The sequence below is a fragment of the Ambystoma mexicanum genome, chromosome 2q (genome assembly GCF_040938575.1).
Source record: "Ambystoma mexicanum isolate Mex_15411 chromosome 2q, UKY_AmexF1_1, whole genome shotgun sequence".
NCBI classification, from domain to species: Eukaryota; Metazoa; Chordata; class Amphibia; order Caudata; family Ambystomatidae; genus Ambystoma; species Ambystoma mexicanum.
Genome location: NC_090924.1, coordinates 1,307,342,909 through 1,307,356,441, shown reverse-complemented (window position 1 = coordinate 1,307,356,441; position 13,533 = coordinate 1,307,342,909). Strand labels below are relative to the sequence as shown.

Sequence of the window (13,533 nt, the reverse complement as noted above, 5' to 3'; positions counted from 1 at the left end):
ACTTCCCACCCCGGGGCCCACCAGCATGAATCTGTTCCTCTCCCCACCACATCCCTACCCCTACCCATCCCTATCTCCTGCACATCTCTTCACTTGCATGTCCAAACGCCAAAAGGCCTAGTAGGACCATGATTGTACATTTACTGTTCTTGTCAATGTTGTTTACTCCCCTTGTTCCCTCCCCATCTTGCCTTGTGGTGCTTGGAAATACTATTCTGTTGTATAGGCACCTAACACATACTTAATAAATGCAAAAAGAATACATGCATCCATCCATCCCCCATGTACTCTGCGCAAATGCTAAGACACAGGACCTCGGGAACAGCCTCCCTCTCGTTCTCCAGTTAGAAGCTAGCAGCAGAAGTGCACGTTTTCCTCTCGTAGTAATCGGAGGGTGCGCCGCAGCAGTGCCAGTTGGAAAAGACTTAGCACTTCTTCGGCTTCAGCAGCGTCAGAACTGACTCCACAAACAACTCTAGAATGCTGGATACATCTGCCAGACCTCTCCACCACCTCTAAAGTCTGAGCCCATCTGCTCCGAGCTCCCGACTGCTCATCCTGGCTTGGTTTGGTGGCGGGTTGGTGGTGTGTGCATGCGCCTCCGTGTCCTCCCTACACTCAGCAAGCACCTGCGTTCACTAGAGGGGGAGCAATGCAAAAGGCCTTCCTTTGCAGAAGATCACATGCAGAGTGTGTTGCCCCTCCCTGGCTTCTTGCCACTAAATGTATCATAAGGAGAATGTCTATTTAGAATGCATTCTCCTTAGCCATACCTCTCCAACCTTTTAGTACCCTGTGCAGGTGAAACCAGAATATTAATATTCATTTTGGGTGGTTGATCGGCGCTGATCGTTGGGCTGGATTTTCCCGGATCAGAGATCCGACAAAATGTGTCGGAAAAAACATTATTGCCCGTCAAATGTTTTACATTTTTCAACTTGCTTTTGTCAAAGCAGAATCCGAACACAGGTCCTCAGGTGAAGGTCGAGAGACTTCCCCGCTAGACAACGTGAATGTCTTCTCACAGTACATGTGAATATCTCTGTTCGGAGTGCACACGGCAGAACATACTTAAGCAATCTTTAGCATCTTTTAGACTTGGCTTGCAGCATCATAAGAAACATCCCTATCTTGGGTTATTTTGCAGCGGTTAATAACAAATTGATCTCCTGATGGAAAGGCTTAGAAAATTCTCCTGTGTTCTGGCTGCCGCTACCACCTCCACCCCCTCAAGCTCACCCCCCTTACCCTCCCACCCCCTGGTGGGATCCCATAGTTAATCATTTCCATTTCCAGCACCACGGGTGAGAGCCCATTAAAGTGAATGGAGGTGTAAGAAGGTTTGGCGGGTGAGATAACTGCTTGCATGGCGGGTGACACCTGCCAAAATCGTGTGAATTGAAACATGTGTTTCTAAACATGAGGTTGCAGTTGAAAAAAAAGCAATTCCATCAGCGAGTGTTCGAAGACACAGACTTGGTCCAGAAAAGGAAAGGTCAAAGATGTGATTTTGCGAAATGTTCAGGAGAGATGAGAACGTAGCAAAGCATGAACGGGGGTCTTCACGTTCTTGTAGTTATGTAGTATAATCATTCTGGCTAAACGTAACCTTGAAACAGCAAGAGTAACGTAGGGTGCCTGTTGAGTTAATGCCATTGCAACTAAGATTGATAGATGTTTTTGTAGGCAGGGTATAGGCATTTTCCAGGCACTACTGGACAGTAAACTCAACAGCTGGCAAGTGGTAGTAACTAGGCATATTATGACCTGGCAAATTCCAGTACAAGATCAAACCTGTTGGCTTTGCCAATACTTGTTTTTAATAGACATTCAGTGCAAGGTACAGCTACAAGGACACACACATTGCTTATAAATAAAATGGCTAAAGGCACATTTCAGACATTGTTATTACAGCAGGGTGCTGGTTTACAGTGGCAATTATGCCATTGCATTTCCGAAAACTACTTTTAGGGGTTCAGGGGGGTCTAGTGTTATTATTATGCAAGAGCTAGCTCCGAGAGATGTCAGGGTGTGGTGTTGGAAGGGGATGGACCACTAGTGGTGGGACTGGCCATGGGGACTTGCATGACCACAGGCGGTCAATGGCTGGGTAAAAAGCCACACTTCCACAGGCTGCATGTCCCTCATCACATTCCATCTCCCTCTGATCGTCACTTCCCAGCACTCACAGCGCCACCTGATGCCCAAAACTAAAAACGGACGGTGCACCAATCACTGACAAGGCTTCGTTGGCAGTATCGGGTCGACTTCTGGAACCCACCTTCCCAGAAGGCTAAAGACAGATTGGACACAGTCCAAAAAGCAGAACGGCTCACAAATGCAAGCACAATTAAACCGGAGTAAAGTAGCAAAGGAGGGGAATGGTTGCGATTAAAGTAGTCACAATAGCTGCACCATTACCGCTGTAAATTCAAGGCAACCATTTTTCATGCGAAGAAAATAAAACAATGCTACTTTTCAAAATCAAAATCATATTGTGTGCATTTTCCTGCTTCCCAGCCAACGTGATGCAGGCAAAATATGTATCCGAGAAGATCTGAAAAAGGCTTCTGTTTTTCATTCTATTTTTTCTCACTTCCATCTGTACATGTGCAGGCTTTTCTGGGTCACTTTATCAGTATTAGTGCATTGTATATTTTGTCTGAAGTTGCATCTTGTATTTGTTCACATGTATTCAAATAAAACATTCTTGTTCGTTGCCAAATGTAGTACACATTGAAGTATTTACTTTTATGGTAGAACCATGATTTTACATAGTGCTTCATACCAGAATCTTCTTTCTTCTAAGCACTTAGTGTTAAGAACCGTCTGTGGGTTTCACCAATGAAACACCCAAAGATCATCCTCATTAAAGCTTTATTACGACATGCTGCCAGTAAACATATTTATACTTTTCAAGCCTTAGGCACGCACCAAAATAAAATGGTTCATAAGGTCACCTGTTTGTCGTTATTTGGCATGTCATGCAGCTCCTTAAGGCTTTCTACATTTAAAACAAAAATAATAGTCCGAATATGAGGGGGAAGGTGGAGAGGAGGAGAATGAGGAAGAGGAGGTGGCAGCGAGCTGCGAATTGGGAGCAAGGATGGGGAACGAGTGCGACAGAACGGGAGAAATTATGCAAGATGCAGCTGGAGTCAGAAAGAATGAAGGACTGTAGACTGCAGGAGGAACTGGTGTGGGTTAGGAACATGGTTAGGAGTGTGGCAGGGACTGGGGAGTGAGCATTTTATTACGTATTTGTGTCTAAGTATCTTGCCGGTTATGGAGTATATTGGTGCTTGGCAGAACATCCCATGTGAAAAAAGACACTCACTAGTGTGCAAAGTCTATAGAATCTAGTAGACATATACTGACTGCATGTGAAAAGTGAATGAAACTCTAGTCTAAAGGATATGAGTGTTTTTGCACCCAGCCAGGCCGTATTGTAACAGATCAGTTTTGGTCCATGATCGTAGCCGCCAACTCTCATGTGATTACTGCTGCAGCTATGCACGTTTGGGAGGCTATTCAATGTATTTTATTAACTAAGAGAACTGGAACTGAATAGAACTTGATAATCAGCTGAAATGTGCAATGCTTATTAATGAACTGGACAAACACAGAAGAGCACAATTGCCAAATAGGGATATAGCGATGGGAGCTGGATTAGTAACGTTTTATTTTTTCTGCTTTACTTTCTTAAGTGAATAGGCTTTTAAGATTGAATGTATGTTAACTACGGTAGTAAATGAGTTTTCAGAGGATTTTTAGACATTGATGATGTTAGTTTATGCACCTCTAGAATTGTATATTTTCTTTCTCTTTTACTCCTTCAACTATGTTGTTGTTGATTTGTAATGCAGAGAATAGGTTGTAGTTTTTAGAAACAAATGATATTTTTCACTGTATGCGAAAGGCTAGAATCATTAGCCAACAGCATTAAATAAATAAAAAAAATTAAATTCAAATTAATTCTACCACAACATCAATTTGGGCAAGCACCATCAATCGACGCCCATTTCCCAAAATGGCCTCCAAACAATTTCCAAGCCTGTACAATAATATTCTCTTTACTTCTTTGTTTATGGTTCTATCGATTCTTACTATTCTGCTTTTATTATTGACAATCTAAGAATGTTTTATTTTATTTTTATCTCAACTGCTACCCTCCTATGATTGGCTTCAATCACTTGTTTTTAGGGTCTGATAACCAGTCAAATTATTTACTATCGTTCTATAAGTTCAACCTTCAACCTAGATTATCAAAACTAATACACAATGCGTCAATTTTTGACACAAATATTTCCACAACCCCAAACAAATGGCCAAAACAAATGCCATGATCGTCTTCTTTACTGTCTTTAGTAAAGGTATCTCCTCTCCATCTTACTCCATTTTGGAGTGTGTCGGGCATCCTTCCTTGGCCTAGCCACAGGAATCCCTAACAAAATACTCTGTTCCAGAGTGTGATGTGGTTCCTTCAATCTCCTTGAGAATAGGAAACAAGGTATCCCTCCTTAATCAAATCCAGTTTTGTTCCCCCTATTATATATACGTGCAATACAATCCCTTCCCTTTTATTTGCCATTTTCAATGTTTCTATTTACATCCGTTGTTCAGTTTGAGCCCTTCAGTATCTACTCTTCCCCCATCGACCGCTTCGCCTTCGGTCCGCGTGGTGCGGATGGGCACCGGATAGGAATTTCTTCAATGAGGCACCTGCCGACCATCTAGTCTTACATGTGTTTTCCTCACACTCTCCACAGGAAACTCTGCGGTCTTCTGGCTGATGGTGGAAGACGTGAAGAATCAGAGAGTCTCGATTGAACCATCTGCATCGCTACCAAAATGTGCACTAGCACCTGAAGGGTTCCAAGTGCCAGATGGGATTTCCACTGAACTGGGAGACGCCAGCCCTTTAATACGAGGTAGCAATACTCTTGAGATGAATGGGGATGCAGATGTTACTCAAACATAAATAATCGAAACAGTAGTTGGCAAAGAGAGAACTGTATTAATATAAATTATCTAAAACGGGGAGTATAACAGACATCACCGGACGTCTCAGCGCATGGTTTCTCAATGCATTTTAGAAAAAGCTTTCTTTTATAACACAAAATCGACATTGATGACGTCAATCTGCGTATTTACTAAAGTCGTCCTATTTGGCAAACTACAAAATCCTAGTGGCAAATGTGATTGGTTCTAAGGGAACATCTAAGAATACGTTCCATACTAGTCTAAAAAAGTGATAGGCTTCTTAACATCAGGTGAGGCAACTAAACCCTCCCCTCAAACAGGTCACTATGAACGTCACTAAATACAAGACGACCCATTGGTTACACAAACTATAGGACCCTTAATCACGTGGCCCGCTACAATTGGTTGGCACTCTACCCTCTGTCAGTACTTTTCCACCTACATTAGCAGCACGCAGGCTGGGCTTCTAGGTGCTGGTGAGCTAGTCTTAACCATAGCTTTCCACCAATTCGCATATCATCTATCATCACCTCAGTTGTCTGCTGTTAATTAAGGCTTTGAACTCGGCCCCGGAAATATTCCTTGCTCTGTAGAAATTCAGGGAAGTGAAGGCACACTCTGCCTTCATACTTAGGTGTGTTATGTTCGTCCAACTTCATCCCTTGGCGTGACCTAAGACCACAAAATCGAGCTCTAGTGCATTAAAAAATACAATTTCTAATTGACCTCTGACGTCTTCCTTGTTTTTGTCCATGTCTTCTGAACAGGAGTTTTGTTCTTTCACACGATTTGTATCCAATGTCTGCTCACCCCAGCCTGATACGACCTTGACTTCTTGGGCTCATCCAGCCTCGCCTTTCTGAGTTTCACTCCTGTTAATTGATTCAATTGTTTTTAACTGCAACACACTGTAACGCTTACCTCTGGGGCCCTGCAGGAGTGCCTGGTCTGGTCTGTCTGCGAGTTCTGGTCCGGTCTGTGAATTCCTCCGGATGCTGCCCAAAACACTCCCTCTGCCCTGCCCACTGTTTGTTTAGTCACCCAGTGGTCAGGGAGGCCGGAGGGGCCTGGAGAATGGAGTCAGGGAAGCTCTTGTGTTGCGCCTTCTAGGCGTGTTGAACCATATGTCACTCCCAGTCTCTTTACAGGTACTTCTACCTAGTTCCTTCACTGAGTTTATAGCATTTAGCCCTGTTCCTTCACTGGACTTATGGCGGTGTTTTATGGTAAGTCTGTTCAGTTCCTTCACTGAAGTTGTGGAGGTTTTGCCCAGTTTCTTCACTGTGCTGATGGATGCCCAGGCCTGCTGCGGCACACCAATCCGCCTCGGGATAGTCCTTACTGAGTGATGTGGGCACCCCCCACGTGGCTGTGGGTAGAATGTCACAGGCCTACTGGGTTACAGTCTTTTATCTCCCTCCTTTTGTTCCTTCCCCAGGTCCAGGTGTGCTGATGAAGGGGATCTGCAGCTGTGTGTAAATGCCGTGGGAACCGCTGCTGAAGAATACTGCCCAGGTAAGTAGCGCGAGGATGGTGGGCGGGGTATGGTTGTTGTAACCCGCTACAGCTTACCCCAACGTTCTTTCTTGTTTCAGAAGTGCTGGATGCGGACGTGCCGGAAGAACAGTGGCGTTGCTGACTCGGAGTCGGATGAGTCCAGCGGGCACCACGCGTTCTCAGGTATGTAACTGGAATCCTGGATCTTGACTCACGTCGTTCCGGGACTCTGGAAACTTGATCCATAGTGCAGAGCAGGATTGAAGATGTCTTGATCACGTCATGCAGAGCTGGATTCACAGAGTCTTGACTCGCAGTGCAGGACAAACGGATCCGTGACAGCCAAGCGTCACGCTGGCAGCCAGAGAGAACGCTAAGCACTGGGTGTGGCCCAGGGCAGGGTTTATATAGCCCTGGGCCCATCCAGCACCACTAGACCACCATGGAAGCTTATACCATGGCCCCCTGGAGGCCATGTTGGATATTACTGAATGGTGCAAACTCGGGGGGGCCATTTTGGATGGGGCAAATGCAACTAAGGCACAGGCAGCAACCTGTGCTTGCGCCAGGCAGCCAGCCTCTCAACCCAGATGCTTCCATCATTACCAATCTGAGCTCTGGGGTTGCTGGCGATCATGACAGCACTCTCCCCTAAAGCCCCCCCAAGGAGAGCCATTGCTGGGCCTGGGCGTTCTGGGTGTTCCCGATGGTATCGGGCCACCAGACGAGGTGCATGTATGTGTTCCACTGGTTCCCATGTCTGATCTAGAACTCCATAACCTGTCCAGTCCACTAAGTAATAGAGTTTCTTTCGGGCAATCTTGGAATCCAAGATACTCCTGACTTCGTACTCGGCTTCCCCCTGTACAAGTATAGGTGAAGGTTGCCTAAGGATATCCGAGTGCCAGGGTGTACAGGTATTAGTAAGGAAACATGGAATACAGGATGTATACGAAGTACCGGTGGCAATTCCAGTTCCATGGCCACAGGATTGATAATATTCTTTATCAGGTATGGACCTTTCAACTGGATGTGTCTTGTCGCCAACCATACTTTGTCCCCTATCAGTTACTGAGGCTCGGGAATTATTTTCCTGTCTGCAAAACACTTCTGGTTGGTTTTGGTTTCCTGGAGGGCTTGTGTGGCCTTCTTTAGGGTTTCCTTAATCTTGGTGTGCAGGGTGTGCACTGCTGGCATGTCCAGAGATGTTGGAGGATCTAAGGTTGAAGTTCGTGGGTCCCGTCCATACAAAAAGAAGGGTGATATTCCAGTGGAGCTGTGAACTGTATTATTGTACGCATTTCAGCTGCCCATAGCAGTTCCTTCCAGTTCTGGTCTGTTTGGGCAAGCATGCACCGGAGATATTGCTCGAGTGATTGATTCATCCACTCGGTCTGTCCGTCCATCTGGGGATGGTGGCTGGTAGACAGACAAACCTCGATCTGGGCTTTGGCACAGCAAGCCCTCCAGAATTTGGATACAAACTGGCTTCCTCGGTCCGATACCACCTCTGAAGGAAAACCGTGTAGCTGACAATGTTATTTAAGAAGGTTTGAGCTAACGTCCCTGCATTTGGTATCCCTTTCAAGGCGATGAAATGTGCCATCTTGGTTAGGATATCCACTACTACCAGTATGGTATTGTAACCTCCGCAGGAGGGTAGATCCGTAATGAAGTCTAAGGAAATAGTGTGCCATGGCGCCAGTGGAATTGACAAAGGACGAAGCAATCCTTGTGACTTGGTTCTTGATGCCTTGTTCCTTGCACAGATGTCGCAAGACTTTACGTGTTGTACAATGTCTTTCCGGCAAGTAGGCCACCAGAAATGTTGTTGAATCTTTGCCATAGTTTTTGCTATACCAGGATGACCTGCTTTAAGAGCGTTGTGATAAGTGTTCATGATCAGCTCTCATATTACCTAATGGGGTAGGTTGAGGTATTTTTGGTAATACGGTAGATTGTTGATTGCAGAACATTGTGGCCCTTGTGAAGCCCATGTCTGCACTTGTGATGGGGTCATAGTTTCTGTGATCTCTTTGTGTAGGGTTTCCAATGTAGTCTGGTGATTGCTGGTTATCCCGATTAGTTTCTTTTCGGGTATGATGGGCAGCGAAGGAGGAGATGCATATGCATCTCCCCTTTTGGTATTCCAGCTGATTCGCGACAGTGCATCCGCCTTTCCATTCTTTACCCCGGGGCGGTAACTAACTGTGAAGTCGTACTCCGAGAAAAACTGAGCCCAACGCAGATGTCGCTGTGTTTGTGCTCTAGCTGTCTGTAGGAATTGCAGGTTACGATGGTCGGTAAGTACCGCAACTGGATGTCATGCTCCTAAGAGATGGTGCCGCCATTCCTTGAAAGCTGCTTTTATGGCAAGAAGTATTTTGTCGGTCACTGCATAGTTTTGTTCTGCTAGATTGAATTTTCTAGACCAAAAGGCTACTGGGTGCAGCTGGTTGGTGTCAGGGTCTCTTTGAGACAAGAACGCCCCCATAGCAATGTTGGAAGTGTCTGTTTCGACTATAAACAGAAGGTCAGGATTGGGATGCTTGAGTATTGGGGCGGTGGTAAACCATGTCTTCAGTTGTTGGAAAGCTTTCTCGGCTTCGGCGGTGCACTGAAAAATGCGGGTTTTTTTCGGAGCAACGATGTTATTGGATGGACCACCTCTGAAAAGTCAGCAATGAAACTCCTATAGAAGTTTGCGAAGCCTAAGAAGCTCTGGACTGTTTTGATCGAAGAAGGTGACGGACATTGTAGTATTGCGTCTACCGTACGTTTATCCATCTGGATGCTCTGCGGACTGAATATGTATCCGAGGAACTCCACCGTAGTCACATGAAAAGTGAATTTTTCAAGTTTTGCAAACAAATGGTACTGATGCAGCTTTGCTAGGACTGCTCTCACATGATGTACATGTTCTTTGATGGTTTCCGAGTAGATCAAGATATCGTCAATGTAAACCATTGCACAGACGTCCAATAGTTCTCTCAGTACATCCGTCATAAAGTATTGGAATGCGGCTGGCGCATTGCATAGTCCAAAGGGCATGACCGTGTACTCAAATAGCCCGAATTTGGTGTGGAAGGCCGTCTTCCACTCGTCCCCGGCCTTCACACAGACCAGACGATAGGTCCCCCTGAGGTCCAATTTTGTGTAGATTTTCGCCCCTTTTACTTGGTCCAGGAGTACAGGGATCAGGGGCAAGGGGTATCGGTTTTTGACAGTGATTTTGTTGAGCCCTCTATAGTCTATGCATGTCCTGAGGTCCCCCTCTTTTTTGAGACGAAGAAGAGAGCAGAGGAGACTGGGGATTTGGAGGGCCGAATGAACCCATTAGCGAGATACTGGTCTAAGTACTCACATAGGTGTTAGTTTTCCTTTTCCGTAAGCGCGTAAATACGACTACATGGAAGTTGTGCTCATGGGATCAGATCGATCTGACAATCATAGGGCCTGTGAGGCGGTAAAACGTTGGCCTGTTCCTTGCGAAAGACATCATGAAAATCGCCATACTCTGGAGGCAGCCACTCTACAATCCCAAGAACAGTCCCTGGTACCTGTATTGCTGGTCCGGGTTTCTCTTGGCATTTTACTGAAGCTGGATAACCGGTCTGAGCACATTCTGCAGAAAACGTCACCATATAAGCACACCAATCTATGAAAGTGTTATGGCGTACCAACCAGGGCAAACCCAAGATGAGTTCGAACTGAGGGGCGTTAATAAGATCAAAGACTAATCGCTCCTGATGACCGTCATGGTATAGCAACACAACAGTTCCAGTACATTAGGTCACTGGCCCAGAAGTCAACTGAGTTCCATCCACGGACAATATGGTATCAACCTTTTCCCTTTTGTGGGTGGGCACACCTATCCGTTGGGCCATTGTGATGTCCATGTAATTACCTACTGCTCCGCAGTCGATGTACGCATCCGGGGCATGCATCCATTGTGGCTGTTCAGAGCTTAGTAGAATAACTGGCGTTGTAAAATGCGAGACCGCTGACGTATCTCCTTGCCCCGACAAGCCGGTCTCTACTCTTGTCGAGCCATGTAGTTTCCCGGCGCCTCTTACGGCTCTGTCGTGGTTTCTAGGACCCCCAAAGGCTTCCGAGGTATTTTATTTAGGCAGTATTTTAAGAAATGTCCCGCCTTGACACAATACAAACATAACTGTTGTTTCCTGCATCTTTCTCTCTGCTCCTTGGTCAATGGACCTTGTATGCTTCCCAACTGCATTGGTTCAGATGCATTATCGGTGGATCCTGGTGTATCCCGGGGGCAGACGTACAAGGGTCGATTTTCAAAATGGGTCCAGACATACTTTCTTTGCTGTAGACGGTGGTCAAGCTGGACTACCAGGTCTATGTAGTCTGCACAACGATCGGGTGGGTTCACGACTTGAGCAAGAACATCTTTTAGCTTGCTCCATAATCACCGATCAAACAGAGTGGTTTTTTTTATCCTCCGGCCAGTTGGTTTCAGCCACCAATCGGTTAAACGTAGTAATGTATGCAAGTAGGTCCTGAGACCCCTGTTGAAGGGCTAACAGTTCTGCATCCAAACAATGTCCCCGGGTACGACGGGAAAAGAGCTTGTCCCTCTCTTGCTGGAACTGTACAAAGTTATGTAACACAGGGTCGTCCCGGTCGACCAACGGGACTGACCAGCTAGCGACATGCCCCCCTAGGTAGGACAGGATAAAGGCCACCTTGGTTTGGTCTGTCGGGAATGCCCCTGGTCGGCATAAGAAGGGAAGACGACACTGGGTCATGAATACCCCATATTTCAGGGGGTTCCCCATGAACCGTTCTGGTGGGGTTAGGGGGACGGTGATGGGAGTGGTTACCTGTATCTGGGGGGCTGCTGCTGCTCCTGCTCCATCTGCTGCGCCGGGTAGCGGGGTTTGTCCAGCTCGAGTACTGGTGAGGCGCCTTGCTAGCTTCTCTGTTCTCTCCCGATTCACTATCAACTCCTTCCTTACAGCACTGGTCTCTGAGCGTGCTGCATGTACCTCAGCTCGTAACTCGCCCAGCAGGAGGGCTAGCTGGTCGACCTCTGATTCCATGGCACTCGGGCAAAGCAGTAACGTGGGCTTACGCCAGGCAGCCAGCCTCTCCACCCAGATGCTTCCAACATTACCAGTCTGAGCCCTGGCATTGCTGGGGATCATGACACACACTGGAAAAGAGGCCTTCCTTTTTTAGTCCAGCTCTGCTATAATATGTAGTGGAAACATCCATTCTTTACTTGCTCCTTTATATGTATATGTTGGTGCATGCCGCAATCTATTCACTATAATTCTAGCTTCAAGCATACTTTGGGCCTCATTACACGGAAGGCGGTAAGGGTTAACGGTCACCGGTAAGGATACCGGTGACCGTTAACCCTTACCGCCTTACTACGAGGTCCTTTTGCGGGACCCGACCTTAACGGCTGGTGTAGACCAGTCGTTAAAGTTGGGACCCGCAAAGGGACCTTGGTGCTAATTACGGTACCGCAATTTGTGGTACCGTAATTAGCTCCTTCCCCATTCCCATTATGCCCTATGGGGCAAAAATGGGAATGGGGAAGGGCCATGGAGAAAGGGGGAATTACCGCCCCGCCAACCTTGGAATGGGGTTGTAATTCCCCTTTTCTCCATGGTGGTACCGGTATGGTACCGGCGGCAGCCATGGTGATAATAGCATCATGATTTACCGCCTACATTGTAATGAGGCCCTTTGTCTGCTTGCGTTTCTTTGCATCTGTACACGTGTAAAATGACTTGATATCTTCATCAGTTCTGTACCATAAGTTTCTTCATCTTGATCCCAAGATGTCACTTATCTTTGATATTTTCTTGATGCCTTATAGAATATCTTCATCCTCTTATCTCTGCATCTCTTCTATGTACGTCAATCTTGCTTCGTGTGATGTCACCATTCTTCTCTTCCATTCAACTGTCCTGTTTGTTCTGGGATTTCATTCAAATGGCCATCATACTGTTTCGTATGCAGGTATAATTTTCTCAATGGGAACCTTGCTTCTAGGATTCTCCTTGGTATCTGTATGTTCAATGGCTTGGCTCGTGTCTCGCACTCTGGTTCCCAACATATAGGCAATATGGGCGAAGTGGTTGAGGTGGGAGTACGTGTCTCCTTCTCTACACCACAATAACTGATCTCAGGCCAAAATAACTGGACAGAACTCAAAGAATATGGCAAAATACTACTTTATTATCAACCCAATAAAATATGGAAACCTGGCGAGCAAAACAAATCGCAGCTCACACACATTAAACGCATTTCAATTACACAACAGGCTTTATACCTCAATGTACATCAGCTATGACATCATCCTATGTGGCAAACAGTAAAAACCTATCAGGAGGAGGGATTGGTTAAGGGAATATATACGCCTACAGTTCATTTAGGTGTTAGTGACATCATTGGCTGCCCCTTATCTGGTTGGCACGCCTTGAACCACCTTTATGTATAATAGAGGTAATATTAGAATAACAGCAGCAGATTGGCTTCTGCAACAATGGGCCTCATTTTGAATGTGGCGGAAAGGCAACAACGGCGCCGGTAGGGCTACCGGTGCCGTTGTTACCTCTCTACCACATTACGAGTTCTGCTTGCTAGTGCCGGACTGCACGCGTGGTCTGACCACGCGTGCAGACCGGCATCCGCGAGCAGAACTTGTGATTGCACCAGCACTGCCATTAACGGTGCCGGTACAACCATGCTCCCGATCCCCATTCTGCCCTATGGGGCAGAATGGGGATCGGGAGGCCGGCCATACCGGCACCCGCGAATGGGCAATTACCGGTCCATACATCTCATAATGTGCCGGTAATGGCCCATTCGCGGGTGCCGGGGCTGGTAGTGAGTTTGGTGGTAGGCGTGCCCTTAATAAGGGCACGGCTACCGCCAAACCTATAACGAGGCCCAATGTATAGTCCACCATTACACAGGCCTTCATGATTGGTTGACAATCACTTCCAACCTTGGACATTCAGCTGGTTAGCAGCAGGTAAGCAAAATTAAACCCACATTTTTTTGTTGTTG

The 13,533-nt window shown here is 46.4% G+C and overlaps 1 protein-coding gene across 4 annotated transcripts in view; it reads left to right on the top strand.

Annotated features, from left to right (window-relative positions):
* Positions 1-13,533, top strand: part of NOD1 (nucleotide binding oligomerization domain containing 1) — a 567,072-nt gene that overhangs the window by 229,421 nt on the left and 324,118 nt on the right. For 2 of the 4 annotated variants that reach the window (XM_069648762.1, XM_069648763.1), the window contains one exon: positions 4,770-4,931. The exons of the other annotated variants lie outside the window; for them this stretch is intronic. The gene's annotated coding sequence lies outside the window, so the exon portion shown is untranslated. The remainder of the gene's footprint in view (positions 1-4,769; positions 4,932-13,533) is intronic. 4 annotated transcript variants of the gene reach the window in all.